The following is a 25367-nucleotide window of genomic DNA, read 5'->3' as shown; positions in this document are numbered from 1 at the left end:
GACTGTCAAGGCACTCTGCCCTTTCCTAGCGGAGGGATGAATCCACAGCCAAGATTAAGTCAACACACTGTAGATTCTGGGATGGTTGATCTTCACCAGAGTGAGGCAGGGTGGAAAGCAAACTGTAGCTCCCCTACTCCATAAGAATACTTTTGAGAAGTCTACTTGCTCCCTAGATGCATGGGATGGCTCTGGTTCTGTCTCTGTCTTCCTCCCTTCCTCTCTTCTTCCTTCCTTAGCTCTCAATTCCCCATCTGTGAGTGACTCAGTATCAGTCCCTTAAACTCTTCTCAGCACAGGTCAGCCAGAGTTGGTTGCCTTTGCAAGAGAAAATATAACCGCACTGTCTGCACATGGACTGGAAGAATTAGAACCTTGGGTTCTACACCTTCATCTAACAGCTGGGGAAAATGAAGTTAAGAGGAGACTTTCCAGTTTGGGGTCGAGGAGGCCTTGTGGCTTGATGATTAACAGCACGAGTTCTTCAGTCATCTGGTCTGGACATAAAGCCTGCCTCTGCCATTTTGTAGTTATTGATTGATACGGGACACATTAACTTCCAAGCTTCAGGTCATCATCTCTGAATATAGGATACTAATAGTACCTAGCTCCCAGGGCTGGGAACACTATGAAGTGCATAATAACCTTTGGCTGTTAATTTTAGTGATTATTCTTCTAGATTTCTTCTGAGAAGTCATGCAAAACAGGAATGTAAATTGCAAAAAAGATGCTGAGCAGGGAGGCACTAAAGAAAGCCTTTCTCCAAAGGGGATGTTTATTTCAGAGGCACACAGGGGGAGGCTCAACCAGCTGTTTTCCAGGAAATCATCCACTTAACCCAGGGTGAGCTCTAAATTTTAATGACCAGCTAGTGTCGAAGGACTGGAAAAAGAAGAAAACAAACAAGGATGATGTAAAAATCCAGCCACACACTGTATAAACTCTGAGGTCTCCAATATTTAATCGGATTCCTGAGTTTGGAGGTGGTTCCCACCTCCATCAGGAAAAGAATCATAACCATCACTAATATTGGCAGCTAAAAAATGAACTTAATAGTAAATATCAGAAACCAAATACCAAGGCTCACTAGGATCTTGGAAACAGTAAGATGTAATTGATTAATCCACACGCGTTGGATTAAAAGTCTGGGGGTGGGGAGGGGAGCTCTGTACTGGAATTTTCTTCTGCCACAAATGCTCTCCCCAGTCCCCCACTTCCCTGTACACCCAAACTTTCTCATCTCACCTCAAATGTCACCTCCTCTGAGGAAGCCTTCCCAGTTCTAATGGAGCTATGATCTCAGAAGGTCCTCTTTCTTCCCAGCGATACCAAGTTTGTAATGAGATGCTTTTTGCAGTTGTTGGATCAGTTGCTTTCCCCAAGCAGACTGCAAGTTCCAGGTGACCAGAGATCTTGTCTGTTGTATATACTACTGTAGAACAGGTTAGATTGGTTTCAGACCCACGACAGAAACTCTGTGTATCTTTGTTGATTTAATGACTTCGGCAATGTTCTATTATCATTCATTCACTCACTATATGAGGACTTAAATCTTTAGCATGAATACTATATATTCATGCTAAAGAATATTTAGCAAGAATACTTCTCATTCAATTAATTATTAATAACCTATAAGTGTTTACTATCTGCCAGGCACAAATGTGGGCAATGAGGACACAGCCGTGACAAAGAGACAAAAATCTCCACCCTCATGGAACTTAGGGGGAAGGGACCGTAAATGAATACATAAATATGACATAAGTTTGTGGAGCCTTAAGTGCTTTGGAGAAAAATAAGTAGAGGAGAGAAATAGGGAGGGTCAGGATGGGGGCAATTTTGAAGAGAGATGCTGGAGAAAGCCTCCTTGGGCAGAGACCCCAACAAGTGAGAGAACACAGTGAGGGGCACCTGGGGGATAATTCCGGAAAGAGCAGCAGGTGAAAAGGTCTGAGGGGGTGTGCCCTTGGTTAGTGTGGCCACAGTGGAGAAAGCAAGGGAAAGAGTGTGGGTGAGGCAGTCAGGGGAGCAGATGCGTGCAGGTCACCGAAGGACTCTTTTAGATTTTGCTCTGAGATGGGGGGTCATTGGAAAGACACATCTGGAAAGAGATGTGGGATTTAAAATTATTTTCGATGGAACTCCCTGGTGGTCCAGTGGTTAGGACTCCACTCTCACTGCCAAGGGCCTGGGTTCAATCCTTTGTCAGGGAACTAAAGATTCCACAAACCGTGCGGAGCGGCTAAAAAAAAAAAAAATTTTTTTTCAAATAACCTGACTCTGGAGACTAAATGGAAAGGGGGACCCAGAGAGATGTAGGGGGTTGTTAGGCAGCTCCAGGAACCCTTTTTCTGCCTGCACCAGGGCAGGGGCAGGACGTGGCAGATGAGTTGTCAGGCTCTGTGAAGGTAAGAGCACCAGGAAGTGCTGATGCATTGAAGGTGGGATGTGAGGGGAGAAAGGGGTGTCAGGGGTGACTCCAATGTTTCTGGCCTGAGTCACTGAATGAACAGTTGCCACGAGCAGAGTACTATGAGGAAAGCAGGTTGGAGGGAGGTGGTGATGGTGGGGAGGGAGAATTCCAGAGGCTGGGTTTCAGGCATGTGATGTTTCAGACTATTTTTATAACATCCAACTGGAGATACTGACAGGACAGACACAGTCCTTGCCTCTCTGGGAACCCATATCCTGGTGAGGGAGAAATCCCGTCAACACCACAACTAAGAGACAACCTAACCTGTCATATAGTGCCAGGTGTCGTGACGGTAACGTGATGGGGAGCGGTGACTGTCATAGTTGACTGGGGGCGGCCTTGGTGGGCAGGTGACGGGAGAGCTGAGACCCAGGACAGGGACAGCAAAGCCAAGTCCCGGAGGAAGGAATGAACTTAGTGAGTTAGAGGAATAGAAGGAAAGCGACTCCAGAAGGCTTACCCACAGCTGGGTCTTACTTTACATGTGATGGGAAGCTGACTTTGAGGGAGGATGTGGTCACCTGATTTCCATTTTTAAAAAAGGTAACTTTGGAGACTGGATTAGCATTAGAGGGAGCAGGAAACCTGACTGGCAGTCCATTAACCGTCGTCTAGCCAAACAGGACGTTGACTTGGAAGGCCACTGGAGATGGAGTAAATCAGAGAGATGTGGAATCTGCTTTGGAGGCAGGGCCAGCAGGATGAAAGGATCCAGGATGCTGCTGCAGTCTTGAGGTAAGTCGTTGAAGGCTACCATGAGCTAAGTGGGGGCGACACAGCTAGGAGGATCCAAGCTCTCTTTGAAATGAATGAGGAAGGAGGCACAGGGAGATCATATTGGCATTTTTTTAATGTTAGTAAAATACACATAATCGCAAATTGGAACTTTCCAGCTTGATGAATTTTCCCAAAGTTGTCACATATCCGGGAAATCAGCACCCTGAAAGTCCCCGTGTCCTCTCCTAATCATTCCTCTTTCCCCAAAGTAACCTCTGTCCTAGCCTGACATAGTTTTACTGGCATTTTTAAACCTATGATTAAGAGATAATAATCAGAGGTAAGCGTGGGGCATTTGCTTATGTAATTCTCAGAAAAATAACCTCACTTGGTTTTTTAGACTAAGGCTTTGTTTTCTTTTGTCGTAATTCTGAGGTTTGCTCGTGCGTCTTTTTCTCCTTCTTCCCACAGGAGGTGCTCACGTGGAGTGTGAGGTCTCGCCGGACCCCAGGCTGGCAGGTGGCCTTTGTCTCCGTGAGTCAGAAGGGCATCAAACCACGGCCCGAGGTTTAACCGCGAAGCCCTGCCCCTGGCAGCGAGCAGGTCCTCCCCCCACCCACCCCCTTCCCCTCTGCGTTTCATTTTACTCGTCCAGTCCCAACAGAAGGCTCTTCATAAGGCACCGTCGTCAGTTTACAGTGCTTGCAGTGTTTTAACACTTTAATGACATGATAGCCAATTTTATTCTGTCCTGGAAATTACTCTCTTCTGTTTCTGTTTCTGTCTCCCTCCCTCCCTCTCTTCTCCTCCTCCTCCCGTCTCACTGTTCCTGCGATTATTTCTTTTGGAAATAATTCCCCTCACACTCTGCCTCCATAAATCTCTGAATCCCGGCAGATGGAACAAGGCTGCTATTACGAGGGAACAGAGTCAACAGGGAAGCGGCAAGCGGGAGGCAAGCTTTATGCTCTGTGGTTTCGCCCCAGTAGGAGGACGTGATGACACCTCCAGGACAAAAGGTTCATCTTTTCAACTACTTTGACTTCTCAGGAGCCCCCCAGCCCCGTGGTCTTTTTATGAGAGAACTATTTTCACCTCCTTGGCTCTGCACATGTTTTCTACATAATATTAAACAGTAACCTTTGAGTCCCCACATACTGGACGCACAGACCACAGTACACACAGACACGCGCGCACACACAGACACACACACACGCACTCTGGCAAAGATAAAACTTTTAACTTAATTTGGCTCTTCCTTTTTTTTCTTTAACACCTTGAGATATAATTTACATGCCGTAAAATTCGCCCATTTTTAGCCATGTAGTTCGATGTTTTTCTTATTTACTGAGTTGTATACTGGCTGTTTCTTTTTGAAAATGGAGCCCCTGGGTGAACATTTTGACCCCACGTGCTCCCGCCTCACTTTGAAAGGTGACATCTAAAGTGCAGAGAGCAACTTCTGTTTCACCCCCAAAATAGTTGTTTTATTCATTCTGCCATTTACAACTTACTCCCTGTGTTTTGATTCTGAGCTGCTCAGACCTGCTTCTTAGAAGCCAGGTGGATTCATTTTTTACACTGTCAAGAAGTTTCTCTTGTGTTGGAGGAATTTTCTGTTTGCTTGTTTGTTTTGTTAGTGTTTAGTGAGTCTTCAGATCTTTGTTTCATCTGCTGGGCTAATCGGAGAGGCCTGAAATGTATCTTTGTGACACGACAGACTATATAGAAACATTTGGTATTTAAAGCTCAGCTCAAACGGTCACAGCATTCTGACTGCTGAGATTGGTAAAAAAAAAAAAAAAAAAAAAAAAAAAAGAAGTTACCAAGAAATAGAAATAGGGCATGGAGGCCTAGAACTTTTTCCTAATATTACATCTTCACCTATAGTTCGGTCTTGATATCTGAGTCTTTCTCATTTGAAAAACAAATGAAAATAATCACTTTAGGAGATCTGCCTGAGGACTGCGTGAGCTAATTCACGTGAAAACACCTAGAATGCTAACAATTTTTAAAAATTTATAAATGTTCATTGAATACAGATCCTAAGGAACTTCACCAATGGCATAAGGATCGTGTTTTGGCCACGACACGGTACATTAATAAAAGCATAGCACCTGCTGTTGAAGACTGTGTACCAGTTTAACCAATTGTTCAACGAACAGGTGATGAGGCTTGCCGTGTGCCAGGCACCGGGGATAGAATGGTGGACAGGCAGGTACAGTTGGATGGAAGAGAGATGTTCAACACATAGTTGAGCAAGTAAGTATCTAAGTACAAACTGTGCAAGGGTTAAAGAAACCATTCTGGTATGTGTGTATGCATGTGTGTGTGCGCATTTAAAGCAATTTAAGGTATATTTTGCTAGTAAATGTATACCTATGGGCACAGAGAAATTTTCTGGAACAACTCATGAGAAATTGGTTACAAGTGTTTCTTTTTGTAGATAGGGGAATGTCTTCTACTTTTTATTCTGTAACTTTTCTATGCAATTTCAAGTTTCTAACTATAAGCATGTACTTTTGTTTTGCTGTTTAAGTATCAGTAGGCTTCTCTGGTCAGTAGGCTGGGAGTCCAGTATTATTTTCTTCGTTAGACTTCTATTAAAAAACAACCTGTTATTTAAAATGAACAAATGATTAACCGCTTGCAATAGTTAACTTGTCATGCCAATTAAATATTAAATATTACACTTGAGAAGACAAAGGTCATTTACAAGAGTGCAAGACTGCATCAACCCACACTAAATTGTTACCAGCCTGCTCGTGCCCGCAGTTTGCCCAGACAACACTTTCATTCAACAGATATTTACTGAGCGCCTACTGTGTACTAGGTAGGCATTGTTCTGAGCACTACTAGATAAAACAAAGCCATCAGGGAGTCAGGCTAGATTCTAGTTGGAGGAAACAGACAAATAAGTAAACCAAATACATATTTATATATAATATGTGCTATAAAAAATCAAAGCAGGGCTGGCGGGCAAGTGACGGATGGTGCCCTCTGTTCATCATATAGAATACACTGTAGTTGTATCACTGTAAAGAAAGACTGGGAGGCCTGAGAAGGTGCCATTTCAGCCTGGATGAGGGAAGGAGGGAATGAGCCGTGCAGATAAATGACTGCCAAAAGGACCAGTAAAGGCTCTGAAATGGGAAAGCTGGAAACCAGCAAATCTTGGCAGTAAGTACGTGTACTGACCATTGCACCATTCATTCTGTCCACTTGTCACAGCGTTCAAAACACTTCATTTAAAACTTAAAAAAAAATACTCAAAATGAACACTGATAGCTTCATTATTGTACATACAGGGCTCAGATCACGTGGTTCTGGGCACTGCTTCTCTTGTTCGATATTTAATAAAAATAGTTGATGCGAACTATACATCCTAGTGAAACAGAGATACATCTTTATTAAGACGTGTTTTAAACTTCTTTAGCCATATCGTCATTACGATACATTTTTATTATTCTAACAGTATCTCATAAAATGTGTATTACTGTACTACATGCCCATTTCTAGCCACTGAAAATTAAATTAGTGAATATTAATCACTTCACAGTCATAAGGAAAAGGATCCTGAGATGCGTTGTTTCCCCGTCTACTCTGAGATGCTTCCCAGCAGGAGGGGCACAACGATAGGTAAGTGAATCCATGAACTACTTGAAATAACAAGAAAAAAAGCTGACAATAACTAGCCTTAGCTCACCATCTAGCTGTATATGCTGGGATGCACTTCCTGCTGTGGTCCCCACCTGTAAAATGAAGGGCAGCTATTACGTTGTCTGAGTCCTTTGATTCCTTCTCTTGCTCTCTCTCTCATATTCTGAGATCTAACTTTATGAATTGATTAAAATAACTGCTTTGTAACCAATGATTTTCACTATCGCTGGCTGAACACTAAGTTAATCTTCTCTTCCTCCTTCAAACAGGATTCTGTGGGTGGGTTGCTCTAAAACAGTGGTTCTCAACCCGAGGCGATCCAAACGCCCTCCCCACCCCCCTTCTAGGGGACATGTGGCAGCTATAGGAGCCCAGGTTACCTGTCATGACTGTGGGGGGTGCCGCCAGCATCTGGGGTCTAGGCCCAGGAAGCTGGTAGACACCCCACAACGCACAGGACGGCCCCCTGCAACGCAGAATGACCCAGTCCAAATGTCAACAGTGCCGAAAATGAGAATCTCGGGTCTAGAGAAACTGGAAAAGATGGAGAAGGGAGGAAATGAATGGAGGACACTGCCTACTTATGTCCAGCTGGTATTTTCCCACCTAAGAAACAACACAGCAACTTTGGTCTTTTTTGATGCTGATTCTCCTCTATTGATTACGCTTTATTATTCCTGAAGACTTGGGTGTGTGACTTAAATAACCCCACGTTAGACACAAGCACAACAGAATAAATGAAAACTGGAGGGCAAATTCTAACATGTACCGTAACTATAAGAACATTCTTTCTAAGGCTTGAAAAAGTCTTCAGATCCTTGGTTTAATTTAATCGACAATGCGTTCATCTGCATATGGCATTCAGCAGCAAAATAAACTTTTTTTCCTGCATCTTTTGTTTCCGAATCAATGGGGAACAAAGGATACCCCGGTTCCATTCAGGCAGTTTCAATGATTCTCAAACGTGGGAGTAGTAGTCGAGCCATTTAAAATACAGTGATGAGAAAGCATACTTAGTAACCTTGTAAACATGCTATGAAAGTACAAGGGAACCTTTAAGAAGGATATCCAAGTGTCCTTTTTATATAATAGCCCTTTGTACTATGAAATGTTCAGAGGTCCATAAAATGGAATTGAACAGAACAGACTAGAAGAGTGCAATTTCCAAGTTTTCTAGTAATGGTGCTGTTAAAACATTATTTTTGTTTCTTAACACTCAGAAAATTAAGTTTCCTCACCCCAGGATCAGCCCTACTCACAGAAAGGACTTTGGACCCATATTTAACCAACCGTCAGAAGGGATTCAAAAGGAGGCTAATTGAACACTGAGGTTTTTGAAACTCTCAAACGGTGACCCAAGTGTTTTCTTGAAAACAGCAGCAGCTTGGCAGGAAGCAGGAATTAGACAAGAGAATTGATGGAAACCTGCCCTCCAAATGGGAAGAAAAACTTCCAATAACAAACTGTGAGGTTTGAAATCACTGCGTGTTATACTATTCATTATTCAAATGGCCACCACCCTTATTGCCTGGCATTTTCTCCTGCTTCTGAGCTGCCCCAAGAAACGCACTTTAGTAAGGAGGATGATCCCCCCTTTCTGAGGAAAGGGAAACCCTCTTTGTCTCCCCATTCTGCAGCCCCCCCATCTGCATTCTCTCTCTGTTCTAGCTGCATGTTTTGCAATCTCCTCCAGTGTTCCAAAGGCCAATGAAATCAGTCTCCCATAAGGGTACTCAGCCAAGTACATTCACTGCTCAACTGTATTTTTCTCTTTCTTAGCCCTTTCACCCACTGATTTCAAATTTCTCTTTAATAGGCCAGCTATGGCAGACCTCAACCGAATAAGTTATGAAAAGGCAAGCTAGGAAACCACACAGGTAAGATTTCTCGAAGAGGAGAGCAGCCTGATGTTTTTCATCTAAATCCTTAGGCCTCACTCCAGCCTACAAAGACAAGTGGCAGGAAACTAACAGCAATAATCAAAATGAGCTCAGCTGGCCTCGAATTGCTTTTAAAAAAGTGTGTGGAGGGGAAGGAATACAGGCACTCTGCCCAGGAGAACCGAGAGAGAAAGAAATCGTCTCTCTTAAAAATCCCTGAAGTTTGCTGCCAGTGATTCAGTACATACCTGACCAAAAAAAGAAAATTTCCTACCCTAACTGGTTTGGCTGTTTCCTGGCTACTACCTAGAGAAATAAACAGAACCTTATCATCTCAGTTACATCTGATTTGGACTTTTTTTTTTTTCAAGTAAATATTTGTAATTTCAATGCAGTTCCATTACTGCCACTGCTGTCTTTGAATTGGACTGACTGACAATACTGTCTTGGATGACGCCGACTCCATAGCAACAAGCCAGGGAAGACTGCACCTTCCTCCCAGCTGGCCTCCCTGTGGCCACTGGGAGGGCTGGGGGAGTATTTGGTGACTGGGGACCTCGCAGTTATCTTAGGTTGTAGCTGAACGGAGAAACGTTCTTCCTTTGCCCTCTGGGCCCCTCAGCCGGTCAGGATTTCTGCTGATCGCTCTGCACCTCTCAATGAATCCAGCACTCTGGGCATTTTTCTCTCTTTATTCAGGAAGTGGCGAGCTGAGCCCTGAGATTCTTTCTGCTCCGATGATATAAACAAATTGCAGAGGAAGTCAAGTCAAACTTTCCCTTGCTGCTTTTGTTCTCCCAACTAGCAATTCAGAAAACAGAGCCAACTTTTTTTCTTTCTGGATGCCTTTTAAAGATTGCTCTTAACTGGAAAGGCAGAAACCCTCTTTTTTTTTTTTAAACAAAAATACTCAACTTATTTTTTCAAAAAAGAAATGCCCTAGACGTGTTTTTTTTGTTTTTTTTTTAAAGGCCGTTTCTGAGAGTTTTCAAACCAAATTGCTCCCCTGACATTGCATACTTACCTAATGGTTGTTCTTCCCTTCAAATTTCAACCAAAAGAGCAATAATGAACTTCGTGAGGACAATGGCTAAACCTGACTGGAGGCTCCTGGGGCCCTAATTCACAACCAAGGAGAGGCAACAGTCACGGTTCAATAAGGGTGCTAGTACAAGGCACACACCAGACAGAAAGGAGACATCTTATCTGTATAATCTACAGATACTGCTTGAAAAATCACACATAATTAAGCCCTTCTCACAGTGGAAGCTACTTGAAGCTTTATCACCAGCTTGTAAGATGTCATCTCTGGGCTTCACTGATGGCTCTGAGTGAACATTTCCAAACCAGAGGCATCTGACAATCCGGGTGACATGTTTACCATGCCTACCTTAGTCATCTAACAAAGAAGCTCTGCACTACATAACTGAAGGAAAGCAGAATGGCGGGGATGGCCCTGAGGTGGCTTCCCACACTGGGTGTTCTGTTACATTAATCCTGGTGCAAGAAATAAGACGTGACAGTCATATGCATATCTATATGCCACGCTTGCTTGTCCTCAACTGGCCCTCCCTGTACACAGGTGGGTAGTCAACTTTCAAATCCGCCTGATTTTCTAGTGAAGCATGTTAGAGTTCAAATACAGGCTCAAGCTACTTACTGCATCTCTGTGTTCCCTTCTTTACTATAGGGATATATTCTAACATGGCAGTGCTGTTACATGGGTTAAAAAGAATAATATATAGAGATATCTCACCCCAGTGTGTGGCATAATAACTACCTACTCTCAAAGGTAGTTGTTAATAAAATTCATAACACTGAGTTCCCCGGGTCAGGAAAAACTAGCATTGGTAAAAGCTGAACATCGTAGTATTTGCAAGGTTATTTCTATGTCAGAACATGTTTGTTCAATCATGATCATCCCTGCCCTCCTTATCTACAAACATATATATACTGGAGATATTTATAGACTACTAGGTATATAAAATCATTTATGCAAGTTGTAATTGTGCAATTACTGAATAAACAGTAGATGAAAGGAAAATGTGAGGTTCTGAAAGCTGGCTTTAATTCATGGCTTTTTTTTTTGGCGGCGTTGGGTCTTTGTTGCCGCGCGCAGGCTCTCTCTAGTTGCAGCCAGCGGGGGCTACTCTTCGTTGCGGTGCACGGGCTTCTCATTGCGGTGGCTTCTCTTGTTGCGGAGCAGGGCTCTAGGCATGCGGGCTCAGTAGTTGTGGCTTGCGGGCTCTAGAGTGCAGGCTCAGTAGTTGTGGCACACAGGCTTAGTTGCTCCGCGGCATGTGGGATCTTCCCAGACCAGGGCTTGAACCCATGTCCCCTGCATTTGGCAGGCAGATTCCTAACCACTGTGCCACCAGGGAAGCCCTAATTCAAGTTTTATCTTATATTCATTAAACTGTTTATTTACTTGTCTACACTCTCCTCTCTGTTGATTATCTTCCAGGCACGCATTTCCCTTGAGCAACATCAGATGAGAAAGCAATCGCTTTTCCATCGCAGGGGAAACAGAGAAACAGGAAACCCAGAGGCAACGACTTGCTTGGAGGCCTCCAAGGTATGCACGGCAGTGTTAGAAGTTGTGTGCACCTCCACACCCCATAACTACTTTTAAAGCTTTGATGTAGAAACGTGCAATACCTACAATGCTCCTGAATTTCTGTAAAGCAAATAGAGCTATCATGCACTGATGCAAGTGCCATACGTTTATAGAATTCAACAACTGCGTTCAACAAACTATGTCAAATACCTACCAAGTGCTGGGCACTAGGATACAAGAAGTAGCAGTCATCAGTGCTGGCTGGCCCCAAATGAAGACCAGACACACACTTAAAGGACCAGAAAAGCAGGGACACCATTACAACCCCTCTTGCCCGCCAAAGGAGACAACCAGAAAATTCAGAAAGGCTATTTTTAACATGTACATGTTTTCGTCTCTTTGAAAAATATAACTTTTCATTTTTGTTTGGATTTTTTTTTTTTTTTTTTTTGCGGTACGCGGGCCTCTCACTGTTGTGGCCTCTCCTGTTGCGGAGAACAGGCTCCGGACGTGCAGGCTCAGCGGCCATGGCTCACGGGCCCAGCCGCTCCGCGGCATGTGGGATCTTCCCGGACCGGGGCACGAACCCGTGTCCCCTGCATCGGCAGGCGGACTCTCAACCACTGCGCCACCAGGGGAGCCCTTAGTTTGATTTTTATTTTAACTTTTATTTGGTTATGGGTCTTGGGATAGTGTGTATTACTGTTCAGGAAATACACCTCTCCCACGCCTGCTTTGGATGGAATATACTTCCCTGACCCACTGATTTGGACTCAGTCATGTAACTTTGCTGGTAATAGGCTGTTAGCAAGCAGGATGCAAGCAAAGCCTTAGTACGTGTTTACACCGCGGGTCTCACTCTTTTTGCATGTCCACCGGTGCCGTGAGAAGAACATGCCTGTTCATTCAAGGAGGATGAGAGACACCTAGAGCAGACCCTGATGCAACCCACACCTTGAAGCCCAGCCCAGACAGTCTAGATCATCTGAAAACCAGCCAACTTGCAGATGCTTTTGTGAGATTAAATAATTATTGTTTTAAGCCACTGAGCTTTGGGTGATTTGTTACATGACATTAGCATGGCAATAGCTGACTGATGTAGGCCTCGTAATACTTATAGGTCTTAATCTGTCCGTGGGCATACCGTGACAGATACTAAATTACCCACCCCCCCAAAAAAAAGTAAGTAAAAAAAAATGCTTCAGGGCTTCCCTGGTGGCGCAGTGGTTGAGAGTCCACCTGCCGACGCAGGGGACACGGGTTCGTGCCCCGGTCCGGGAAGATCCCACATGCCGCGGAGTGGCTGGGCCTGTGAGCCATGGCCGCTGAGCCGGCGCTCCGCAACGGGAGAGGCCACAACAGTGAGAGGCCCGCGTACCGCCAAAAAAAAAAAAAAGCTTCAAACACTTGTCTTACTGATTTGTTATGTAAATCAAGGTCACTTATAGCCTTTCGTGGACTAAATGAAACTTGAGGTCCATAATGTTTAAATGGAACAGCATATGGTTAAAAAATAAAAGAGGTGTGAGGCACCAGATAAAAGCCTTCATTTCCACAAATGCTTCATTCCAAAAACATTTTTCACTCAAAGAGATACTGGTTGTACTCTTGTGTCCAACCCTGAAGATACAGTACTAAGTATTAATAGCTAACCCTTATCAATTGCTTACCAGGTACTGGGTTTCGTGTTTTGTTTTTTTACTAGTATTTTTTTGGAAGTATAATTGATTTACAATGTTGTGTTAGTTTCAGGTGTACAGCAAAGTGATTCAGAGATATATATATACATACACACACATATATACACACACACATTTTTCAGATTCTTTTCCATTATAGGTTATTACAAGATGTTGAATATAGTTCCCTGTGCTGTACAGTAGGTCCTTGTTTATTTTATATATAGTAGTGCATATCTGTTAATCCCAAACCCCTAATTTACCCTTCTTCCCCTCCCTTTCCTCTTTGGCAACCATAAGATTGTTTTTTTTATGTCTGTGAGTCTATTTCTGTTTCGCAAATAAGTTCATTTATATCATTTTTTTTAGATTTCACATATACGTGGATATATAGTATTTGTCTTTCTGACTTACTTCACTTAGTATGATAATCTCTCTAAGTCCACCACACTGCTGCAAATGGCATTATTTCATTCTTTTTGATAGCTGAATAATCCATTGTGTGTGTGTGTGTGTGTGTGTGTATATGCCACATCTTCTTTATCCATTCATCTGTCAGTGGACACTTTGGTCGCTTCCGTGTCTTTGCTATTGCAAACAGTACTGCTAGGAACGTTGGGGTGCATTATCTTTTTGAATTAGCGTTTTCATCTTTTTCTGATATATGCCTAGGAGTGAGACTGCTGGATCATATAGTAACTCTATTTTTAGTCTTTTTAAGGAACCCCCAAACTCTTTTCCAGTGGCTGCACCAATTTATATTCTTACCACCAGCGGAGGAGGGCTCCCTTTTCTCCACATCCTCTCTGGCGTTTATTATTTGTAGACTTTTTGATGTGGCCATACTGACCGTGAGGTGATACCTCACTGTGGCTTTGATTTGCGTTTCTCTGATAATTAGCAATGTTAAGCACCTTTTCATGTGCCTGTTGGCCATCGGTATGTCTTCTTTGGAGAAATGTCTATTTAGGTCTTCTGCCCATTTTTTGATTGGGTTGTTTGTTTTGATATTGAGTTGTATGAGCTGTTTGTATATTTTGGAAATTAAGCCCTTGTCGGTCGCATTGTTGGCGAATATATTCTCCCAGCCCATAGGTTGTCTTTTCCTTTTGTTTATGGCTTCCTTTGCTGCTTCCTTCTTAATGCTTTATCTACAACTTATTTAATCCTCAAAGCTGAATGTAGTACTTACTATGTTTACTATGTAGTTACTATGATTATCCCTATGTTGCAGATGAGAAAATGGAAGAAGCAAGAAGATAAGTGACTTACCCAAGCTTCCACAACTTGTAAGTGACAAAGGTGGGATTCAAACCTAGGCTGTCTGGTTTCAGAGCTCACACTCTTACCCACCCTGGGATGTTGACAGGGAATTTGCAGAGTAAAAGGGGCAGCAACCTTAACGAACAAGTCATGTCAATAATTACAAACCATGGGCAGGACTATGATTGAAAAGAACAGGAAACAAGGGTTAAGAATAATAGAAACTGGCCTTCCCTGGTGGCACAGTGGTTAAGAATCCGCCTGCCAATGCAGGGGACACTGGTTCAAGCCCTGGTCCGGGAAGATCCCACAAGCCATGGAGCAACAAAGCCCGTGCACCACAACTACTGAGCCTGCAGTCTAGAGCCCGCGAGCCACAACTACAGAGCCCACGAGGCACAGCTACTGAAGCCCACGCACCTAGAGCCGGTGCTCCACAATGAGAGGAGCCACCGCAATAAGAAGCTGGTGCACCGAAACGGAAGAGTAGCCCCCGTTCGCCACAACTAGAGAAAGCCCGCATGCAGCAACAAAGACCCAACACAGCCAAACATTAAAAAATAAAAAAGAATAATAGAAACTGTTTTAGACAGGTTGCCAGAGAAGTCTTCTCTAGGTAGGGGAAATTGCTTGAAGGATGAATATGATCAGACCAAAACTGGCTGAGAGAAGATTGTTCTCCAGAGAGAATAGCAGACAGGTTAGTCTTGAGTCAGTACACAGACTGGTATGTTTTAGGGACTGAAAAATGGCCATTGCTTCAGGAGGCCAAGAAGGTGAGTGTGTCTCTTGCTCATCTCCATAGGACAGGGGTTGGTCAAGCACCAAATACTATACACCTTAAGCTTTGTCGGCTCTGTGGGCTCCGCCTCAATTACTCAACTCTGACGCTGCAGCATGAAAGCAGCTGTACACGGTAAGTAAATGGATGAGCATGTCTAAGTTCCAATAAAACTGTATATATGGACACTGAAATGTAAATTTCAGTGTGACAGTTCCATAAACAGCAAGTATGTGCGTGAAGACACACAGGATAGTCAAGTGTGGTGCATTTCTCATATATCAGGGAACTCATATTTGATACACCTTGACCTTGGAACTCTGGTGAGTTCTCTGTCAAAGTGTAAGTGATACCAGTAAAACATAATTTTGAATAAGACTAATAACTGGGTTTTTAAAATCATTCTATTAATCACGATTCTCCAGAAAAACAGAATCAATAGGATATGTAAGTATAGGAAGAGATTATTAGGAAATTGACTCACGCCATTATGGAGGCTGAGAAGTGGCACAATTTTCTGTCTATAACCTGGCAGCCCAGGAGACCCCGTGGTGTAGTTCCAGTCTGAGTCCAAAGGCCTAAGAAACAGGAGTATCTAGGGTAAGAAAATCAATGTCCCCACTCAAGCAGTGAGTCAGGAAGGGCTGAATTCTTCCTTCCTCTGCTTTTTTGTTCTATTCAGGCTCTCAATGGACTGGATGGCGCCCACCCACACTGGGGAGGGCGCACTGCTTTACTGAGTCCACTGATTCAGATGCTAATTTCATCGGGAAACACCTTCACAGCCATTCCCAGAAATAACATTTAACCAACATCTGGGCAACCCATGATCCAGTCAAGCTGACACACAAAATTAACCATTACAGTCCGCTGAAGAGGAGCACACGATAATGGTCACCCAGGAAGAAGAAGTATTGGCACTGACAAAGATAACGCAAAAGAAACGCTCCATCGTTACAAACTAGTTAATGGGTGTCATCATTCAAAGAGTATTAGAGATTCATCACTGCCCTGGAAAACTCGAATTGCCTAAAATCTTACAGGTCATATTATAAACAACTGGACAGATGTTTTCCCAAATCTGACACAACAATCCTAAAAATTTACATCACCTAACCAGTAATGTGTTGCAAAGCCAAAAGAAACTTTTCTAAATTGACAACAACAAATTTTGATCAATCCTGATGGTGGAAAGATTAAATCTTCTTTCTAGTAGTCTCTCTAAAGAAAATGATAATCCAAGATCACTGTCAGATTAACAGGTAATCCAAGAGCGTGCAGCCAAAATACATAGGAAACGCACATTACAGGAAAAGTCAGATAGTTAATAAAATATGAAGATGTTATTTGGAGGATTTTGTGATGTCAGTGCTATTTTCAGCTTTAAAAATTGGGTAATTTGTAGTATATTCTTTTATTCTAAATAAATACTAACTTTTATAACATTTTTCATAACTTTTCTACATCCTTTCTCTTAAAGCCCCCAAATTTTATAACCTTCAAGGCCTACCAACCTGGAACCAGCTCTGATTAAGCATCTATTATAGGAGCCAGGCATCTCTAGATGCTAGAAATACAACATTGAATGGAATAGACACTGGTGGTTTTAAAATGTCTACAAGCATCTGAAAAAGAATATATATATGTCTAACTGAATCACTCTGCTCTACACCTGAAACACTGTAAATCAACCGTACTTCAATAAAGGAAACTTTTTTAAGTGTAAACACGTTGGGGGAAAATATTCTGTGACACTCCCCCTTCAAAAGGCAGAAGCCTCTCCCTTTGAGCTTAGGCTGGACCTCATGACTTGTTTCTAAGGAGTAGAATATTATGCAGGTGACACTGAGCAACACCCAAGCCTAGTCAGAAAACACACTGCGGTTTCCTCCTTGCTCTTTCCCTCTGGAAGGCAACGGCCATGTCCTGAGAATATTCAAGCAGCATTATGGAAAAGTCCACATGGGGAGGAACTGAGGCCTCCAGCCAGCAGCCCTGTGAGCTCCATCTGAGAAGCAGATCCTCCAACTGCAGTCAAGCCTTTAGATGTTGGCAGCCTCGACCAACATCCTGACTACATCGTGACTACTTACAAGAAACCTTGAGCCAGAGCCACCTGTCCAGACTGTTCTCAGTGACTCCTGACCTCAGAAACGGTGTGAGGTAAGAAATGTTTGTTATTTTCAGCTGCTGAGTTTTGGGGTAGTTTGTTACACAGCAAGAGATAAATAATACACCACCAGAAGTCCTGTTTTCATGATTCTTACATTCTGATGTTTGTTTAGGGGCAATGAATAAATGTTTTTTGAGGAGATGATGAATGACAGTAAATCAAATAAATGTATCAGATTATTACCCATTCATTTATTTATCAAATATTTACTGAGAAGCACCATATGGTTATCTGTGTTCTAGGCATCAAGCTAGAATAATAAACGAGAAAGACAGAAAACCCTCCCTGCATGGAGCTTCCAGTCTGGTAGAAAATCAGGTTTTTGCCCTGTCTCTGATGTGACGCTCCCTCACTGCAGGACACTGGAATGAAGCCTCCATTTCCCTGTTGCAGTTACCTACATTATCTGACATAATCCCCACCACAGCCCCCTCTCCCTCACCCACCTCCATTCTGGAGCCTTCCCTGGTCTCCCTTGCAACTTGGCCATGTGACACAGTTCAGGCCGGTGAAGGAGATCGCTGGCAGTTTTCTGGGCAGGTTTGTTGTCTCAAAAAGGAAAAGATGTCCTTGGTTCTACTTGCCTTCCTTTTCCCTAACTTGCCAGTAAAGTGGTTAGGCATCCTGCAAGCATAAAGAAAAGAGAATCGCAAAGCTCTGACATTCTGGAGCCATTGAAACATAACAACTTCCTGCCTCTGGACTTCCTTTTAAGTGAGGGGAAAAACAACCTAAGTCTCTGTAGGCTTTTTGTTATGGTGGTTGCTACTTACAGCTGAAAGCATTCCCAACTGATTTAATGAAACTGAAGCAGAGAAAGTTTAGATAGCCAAGGTCACAAAGCCAGTGGATGGAGAGATCAGAAAGCAAAACCAGATCTGATTGACCTTAAAATCCATACCCTTAATCACGATGTTATACTGTCATTATGGTTCCCTCAAGTAAGCAAAAACGCTAGAGCAAATGTATGTGCTCCAAATAGAGTAACAAGACTATTTAATGTTGCCTCCAACTCCAGGAAACTAAATCTACATGCCGATCTTAACACTTAATTGCAAATTTCTCGGAGGTCATGGAAAGTGCTAAGGAATTCCTTAATATTGATGATGACGTTGAAAATATACTAACCATGTATATATCTTTTAGAAGAGTTAATAAAGACAGATCCTATTCCTTGAGGGTCCCTTCAGCAAAATATTTCTAGGGCATCTACAATGTGCCTCCTAATTTACTCCCATGATCTGTCTCTCTGTCAGACAAGTTGAGCCCGTGCTCCTCTTTTAGAGATGAGAAAATTGCAGCTCAGAGAGGTGATAGGAGCAGGGTTAAACTCAGTTCTGCCATAGCCCAGAGCCTGCATCATTGCAAATTAGGGGGAGAGTAGTAAAATGTATCCCGTATGTGTTAGCAGAATAAATGATGTTGGATATGGCAGCAACTCTGACAGTTTATACATGAATGAATAAAATCTGGGAAATACTCTAGTGGTAGATATTGAAGTGAAATAAAACATGGGTCAATTCCTGCTCTAGCCCCATCTAGCTGTGACATTAGGTAAATCTCCCAATCTCTCTAAGCCTCAGTTTCTTCCTCTGTAAAATGGAGAGAATATTAATACAACCTCACAGAATTGTTCTGAGGACTCAATGGGGCAAAGCTGCTGGGCTCCAGGCAGGCTGTCCAGCTAGCCCTTAACAAATATTAATGGTTATCATTATTTTAATTACTGTCCCATACTTCCTCCCTATATACAAAGGAGACAGTTTTGATCCTTGTATTGCTCCTCAACAATTATGAGCACTCTTGGTACTAGAAGGAATATGCAGTAACCTGAGAGCAAAGGATCTCTGCCAAAGCAATGTCCTGAATTTTGCTAACGTTTTCCGTGCCCATGGCACAGAACAAAATGAAGATAGAACACGGTGAGGGTGCCTGGTGGGGAAAACAGGGTTTTGCTGCCCTGGCTTGGAGGTTCTTTTTCTACCCCTGCCCTATCCCCTACCACCGCTTCCCTTCTTGTCCACATTGATCTAGTTCTCCCTCCACAATCTTATCCGGCAGTTACATCAGCACTTGTTTTCATTTTAATATAATAGATCCCCGACCTCTCCCCACGAAAGTAGTGTCTTGGTTTACAGGGGAAAGATGCAACACAACTGGGGGTGTCCTAATTTCCAAGGCAGTATTCGAACATGGCCCCCTGTATTCATGTCCCTTGGAGTGTAGGCTGGCCTAGTGACTGTCTAGCAAATAGAATACAATAAACATGGGAGGATAGCACTTCGTGATTAGGTTACAGAGGACTGTGACTTCCACCTCTGCCAGCAGACGCTCTGTCCCCTGCTCAGCTTGTACACTCTGATGAAGCAAGCTGTCATGTTGGGAAGCTCCACGCAGCAAGGAGCTGAGGGTGGCCTTTGACGGACAGCAAGAAAAGACCTGAAGTCCTCAGTCCAACAGCCCTTGAGGGAATGAGTCCTACCAAGAGCCACATGAGCTTGGAGGCAGATTCTTCAACTGAGCCTTCAGATGAGACCCTGGCCTAAACTGACACTTTGAATGCAGACTTGTGAGAGACCCAGCTAAGCAGAGTCCAGATTCCAATCCACAGAAACTGTGAGACAGTAAGTGTGCCTTGTTATAAGCTGCCATTTGGCGCAGGGGTGTCTCTGTGTGTGTGTGTGTGTGATTTGTTACACAGCCATAGATAACGAATACAGACCCACCTACTCGATAAACAGGAAGAAGGGAAAGAGTTGGATCAGGATCTAGTATCTCTGGATTCTGGCCACATTCTGCCACCTACTACACTAGTGATCTTAGAAAAGGCATTTCCCTTCCTTGCCTCAATTTCTTCTGTCAAAGGAGAGGGGTGAATTAAGGATTATAATTTTTTGTAGTTTTTCTCCTTAAAAACTAGTGATGTTCTGCCCTGGGTTCACTCTCTCCTTGGCAACAATCAGAATTAGATACAAGCTGTCCTCGTGAAACAGGGGTGGGGTTTTAACTCACCTCAGGCCTCACCTGAACCACTTTAGCCATTTATATGACCTGCCAGGCACAGTACTAGCAGATGCCAAGCTGGGAAAAGACATACAAGACTTTTCATGGGGGGGACCCATAGGATGGGAACACGAGAAAGGAGCCAGAGGAGGCTGGGAGAAGAGTTAGACCGCAACGCTCGTCTAACCCCCGCAGAGGAGAAAAGAAGAACGAACAGGTGGGTAGGAGTAGTCTGAGTCTGTGGCACAATTCTAAGAAAGTTCTGGCAAAGCCACGTGTCTCCCAGAAATGAGCCTGCTTTAGTACCCCTGTTGCAGGCAGTCACTGGTAAGGAGAAACCTGGGGGAAATGTGGTCTTGGCACAAAGGTGGATTTCAGAGCAGGGCATCCGGACCCTCGGTCAATTACAGGCCCTGCTGCGGGAGACCCGAGAAGCACATTGTCATGGCTTCCACATCCCCTGAGGTTCCTTCTAGTCTAAAAATCCCACCCCATTGTGGGGCCCGCAGGATGCACGTGGCCCACAGATGCATTTTGACTGGCTCATGGTGTTTAAAATAATTAGCTACAACACCAAAACCTTCATCCACAGAAAAAAATGTTGATACACTGGACATCATCGAAATTTAAAACATTTGCTCTGTGAAAGACACTGTTGAGAAAATGAAAAGATGAGCCACACACTAGAAGGAAATGTTGGCCAATCATATATCTGACAAAGGATTCGTATCCAGAATATGTTTGAAAACTTTCAAACTACAATAATGATAATAAGAAAACAAACCACCCAATATTTTTAAGTGGGCAAAAGATTTGAACAGGCACAAATAAAATATATACTGAAGACAAATAAGCAAATGAAAAAATGCTCAACATCTTTAGTCACCAAAATGAGAGACCACTACAAACCTATTTAGAATAGCTGAATTAAAAAAAAAACATATATCAAGTGCTGGCTTCATAGGACTGTTGTGAGGATTAAATAAAATAATGTGTGTCTGATACTTGGCAAATAATGCATCCCTAATACATGTGTTATTGGAAATTTCAAAAGAAAATTAAGAACCAGAGCTTTGGAAGAGAGGGTTAAAAAGAAGACAGAGGGACTAAAATTTGAATAAAATGTTAATGGACAGGAGTTCACCTCAAAGGAAGTGATTTCCCTTCCTGAAAATTTCAAACACTCCTAGGTCATCTGCCATTTTACAGGACAAAGAGGACGGTGCAAAAATGACACCACATTTCCTAAACCTCTGGTACTTCACTCGGACTCTCATATTGCTAGGCCCACATTATAGATGTGGCTCAGAGAGGTCAGTGGTTTGCCCAAGACCACACAGCAAATGAATGGCAGAGCCAGAATTCACAAGACGTTCCTTCTCTCCTCCTTACACAATACTGCCTTCCCAACTAGGAAGTAGGAGCAGCAGCAAGGAGGAGGATGTTGCTCACTCAGGGGAACTTTCTCACTTTAACGTGCTTCCTGCACACATGAAATCCCTCCTCCCATCCCCCTCCCTTTCCTGCCATCTGAGGTCCCGCCATTTTTAGTCTTATATTGGGTACCTGCCCCGTCCACGTCCCCCCCAGCCCGTTATATCAGGGTTAGCCAGTGTTATTTAACATGTTTCTCATTTGCATCCCCCCACAAGGAATATTTTTAGACTGTTTTTTGTAATTACCCCCTGATATGTTAATACCACATATACACTATATATCTGTTCATGCACTGTGTATATTTCTGTGCTTTATCTATAAAGAGTATGATTTTTGAGAAATCGAGAAACAGTGTGATCCCCTGGAGGGCAGCTCTGTGCCCCTTGGGAACGTGGGTGTCAGGGGGAGCAAACCCAGCAGCACAGTATGAAACGGGGCTTACCTGGTGCCCGACACTGTTGTTAAGGGCTTCACATGCATCGACTCATCCAGCCCTCTGCTCAGAGGCAATAGTTTCTGGGTTCCACCCAGAACTGGGAAGCTGCGTAACTCTGGGGACCCTTCTTGAAGATGGAACACTTTGCTTTGCTTTCATTTTGCTCATCTCCAATCTCTCTCCATCCTTGTCCACTTCCAGGCTAGAAGCAGAAGTGATTCTAGGAAAGCAAAACCACAGGAGGATGTTGGCTTCTCTTCCAGATGGCAGGCAAGATTACTCCTGATCGTCCCCACTGCCATCTTTTCCCAACTTTTAAAACCTGTTCTGAATTGTTCCTTTAATTTCAAAAGTCTTTCTGAGTCACTGTTTGCAGAGGATTTCGAGTCCGAAAACGTCCTGAAGCCGCCCTTTTCTAGAAATCATGATGACTAACCTTCACAAGCACTGAGCTAAGTTCTTTTCAGGGATTATCAAAATTTCATTTTTGCAACAACTGCCATTTTACAGGTGAGAAATGGAGGCTTGGAGAAGTCGGTTAATTCACCCCAGGTTCCATGAGGACATGCGGTGGCCAGCCCTGCTGCAAACCCAGGACAGACTGGCTCCAAGTGTAGGCTGCTAACCGCGATGAGAAGCCACCGCTTAATTTTAGTGTATCACTTCCCTCAAAGTGGAGAGGAAACAGAAGTTGGAGATTTTTCAAAGTGGGAGGGGGTACCTTTGTGCTTTATATAAGTTTACTCTCCCAGCCACAAAAGAATACCCTGGTGCTTAGTACAGACTTTTTTTTTTTAGTGATGCTTCTGATAACTGATTTGCTACCCAGTCACTTACTTCTTTTAGCAAGAGATTTCTCTCTTCCTACTCAATTACTATATCATAAAGTGACTCCCTCAAGGGAGAAACTTCCCAGTGAAGACAAAGGCTGCGAGGGGAAAAGTTCACCATCTTACACTTTGCCACATGTGCCCAGAATCTTCGGACAGATCTGAATAATGAATTGTGTTTTCTACGTTGCTCAAATTCGCTTTTCCACATACCATTCTCTAGCTTGGTTTGCACTGTGTTAACCTTGAATCTCTTCCTGTGTCCTTGGAGAGCTAAGTGAACATTCAGGTTTTTTTTTTCCATAGTAAAAGGAAGAAAAAACTTTGTCTATAATGATCTATAATGTTTCTATTCTATTATGTACAAAATAACTGGGAATATACCTTCTACTATGTACTTTATACAAATTACCTCTAATCCCTTCGAAAGCTTCCGGTAAATGTCCCAACACCCAGTTTTAGATAAGGAATCTCAGAAAAGGGAAGTGACTGACCTGGGGCACACAACAGGGTGTTGAGAGAAGCAGATTTCAAGCTCCCCTTTCGCTGGTCCCCGGACTCATGTGCTTTGCAATATCACCATTTCCTGCACGTGGCCAGAATATCGGTCAAAACTTTCTCTTTCAGGCACCTTTGAAACTTCCAACAGAAGCCTAAAATTTCCATTTCTAAACCAATGAATCCCCCCCGCCCTCAAAAAAAAATTGACATTCTCAGTCTGTCACTTCTTTGGTTCTTAAAACTGGTGGGCAGACTTCCGGTTTCTAGTCCATCATGTAAGAAGCTTAGAAGTCACCTCTCCATCATAGAAACAGGCAAAAAGCTGAACAAACTGAAAACAATTAACAGCTCTTCTTAGATCAGTAAAAGAAATGAGGTCAAAGGGCAAACCACTGCCCCCAAATCGGGGAGACAGACAGTTGAATACAGAAAATCACCACTTATTGGACCATCAACCTTGGCGGGAGCCAGTGCCAGCATAGGGAAACTGGTATTGAAATTGATGAATTGCTGGAGGCTGCTGTGGACAGATCTGAGAGTCAAAAACTCCAGGGGTACCCAGTCACGGGGGGGGGTTCCCCACACTGTTTTACTGGACCAGGTACTCACAGTGAATATCAGAGAAAAGTCCCCTCATTCTTCCAGCAGGGGAGGGGAAAAGGAAGCATTCTGAAATAGGCCAGACCACTCTGTACCTCTTAACAAGGTCTGCCCTCAGGAGAAACTACTTAACCAGGACTTCACCTGCTGGGATTTTAAAAGAACTTAACTGATTTAGGAGACGGAAAATACCTAACTCCAGGCCCCTATAGCTCTCCACGTGGAGGAAGGGAAATACCCGGCTTCAGCCCACTCTAGCCACCTGTCCCACCTTAGGGGGTGAGGAAGATGAACTGAGAAGCATCGGGGGGTTCACAGTCCAGAGGCACAGTCTCGCTAAAAGACTGAGAGCTAAACACAGGACTACGAAACGCTTCCCCTCCCCTCCCACCTCATCACCACCTTACTAAAAACCTATAGCAGTTCCTGTTACTGGGTACATCATGTCAGGCTATCAGCAAAAAATTATAAGGCATACCAAAGAGCAAAAAACAGTTTGGAGAGAGAGCATCAGAACCAGACTCAGATGTGGCAAGGATGTTGGAATTCTCAGACTGGGAATTTAAAACAACTATGATTAAGATGCTAAGGACTCTACTGGGTAGACAGCATGTAGAAGCAGATGGGCAATGTAAGCAGAGAGTCAGAGAAATTCTAAGAAAGAATGAAAAGGAAATGCTAGAGATAAAAAGCACTGTAACAGAAATATTGTCTTTAATTGGTTTACTAGTAGACTGGACACAGCTGAGGAAAGCATCTTTGAGCTTGACAATGTATCAATAGAATCCTCATAAGCCAAGAAGCATAGACAATGAAGACTGAAAAAAGAAAAAAACAATGGAATTTCCAAGGGCTGTGGGAGAACCACAAAAGGTATAACATATGTATAAGGGGAATACCAGAAGGAGAAGAAAGCAAGCAACAGAATATTTGAAGCACTAATAACTGGGAATTTCCCTTAAATGAATGTCAGACACTAAACCACAGATCCAGGAAGCTCAGAGACATCAGGCAGGATAAATGCCTATGTCCAGGCTATATCTTATTTCTTCATATCGTATAACTACATCTAGGCATATCATATTTAAATGGCAGAAAATCAAAAATAAAGGAAAAACTCATGAAGAAAAGGGAAATTGCCTTACTGGTGGGCAAAGATAATGACAGCTGACTTGCCAGAAACCAACACACAAAAGGAGTGGAGGGAAATACTTAAAGCATTGAGAGAGAAAAAAACTGACCGACTGAGAATTCTGTTCCAGGCAAATTATCCTTCAAAAGCGAAGGAGAAATGAAGATGTTCTGAGACCAAGAAAAACTGAGAAGATCTGCTGCCAGCAGACCAGCCTTCTAAGACATATTAAAAGAAGTTCTTTAGAG

General features: G+C 43.2%; 2 long non-coding RNA genes across 3 annotated transcripts; one reads left to right on the top strand and one right to left on the bottom strand.

The window, feature by feature from the left end:
• Positions 1 to 392: 392 nt before the first annotated feature.
• LOC111186707 (uncharacterized) lies at positions 393 to 6462 on the top strand. Its single transcript, XR_016387945.1, has 2 exons — positions 393 to 3205; positions 3659 to 6462. It is a non-coding gene; the product is annotated as an uncharacterized LOC111186707 (long non-coding RNA).
• LOC111186708 (uncharacterized) lies at positions 4977 to 24442 on the bottom strand. 2 transcript variants are annotated; one of them, XR_016387946.1, is made up of 4 exons: positions 22063 to 24442; positions 17627 to 17804; positions 7228 to 7381; positions 4977 to 6939 (listed from the first exon to the last, which is right to left on the bottom strand). It is a non-coding gene; the product is annotated as an uncharacterized LOC111186708 (long non-coding RNA). The 2 variants fall into 2 exon arrangements; XR_002647933.3 differs by having other exon boundaries at positions 4977 to 7381; positions 22063 to 24439.
• Between the last annotated feature and the right edge of the window lie 925 nt (positions 24443 to 25367).

This window comes from Delphinapterus leucas, chromosome 15 (assembly GCF_059928025.1).
Source record: "Delphinapterus leucas isolate spDelLeu-1000000601 "Yukka" chromosome 15, BTC_Dleu_Yukka2, whole genome shotgun sequence".
NCBI lineage: Eukaryota > Metazoa > Chordata > Mammalia > Artiodactyla > Monodontidae > Delphinapterus > Delphinapterus leucas.
Note: the sequence above shows the minus strand (reverse complement) of the source record. Positions and strands in the feature narration are given on the sequence as shown.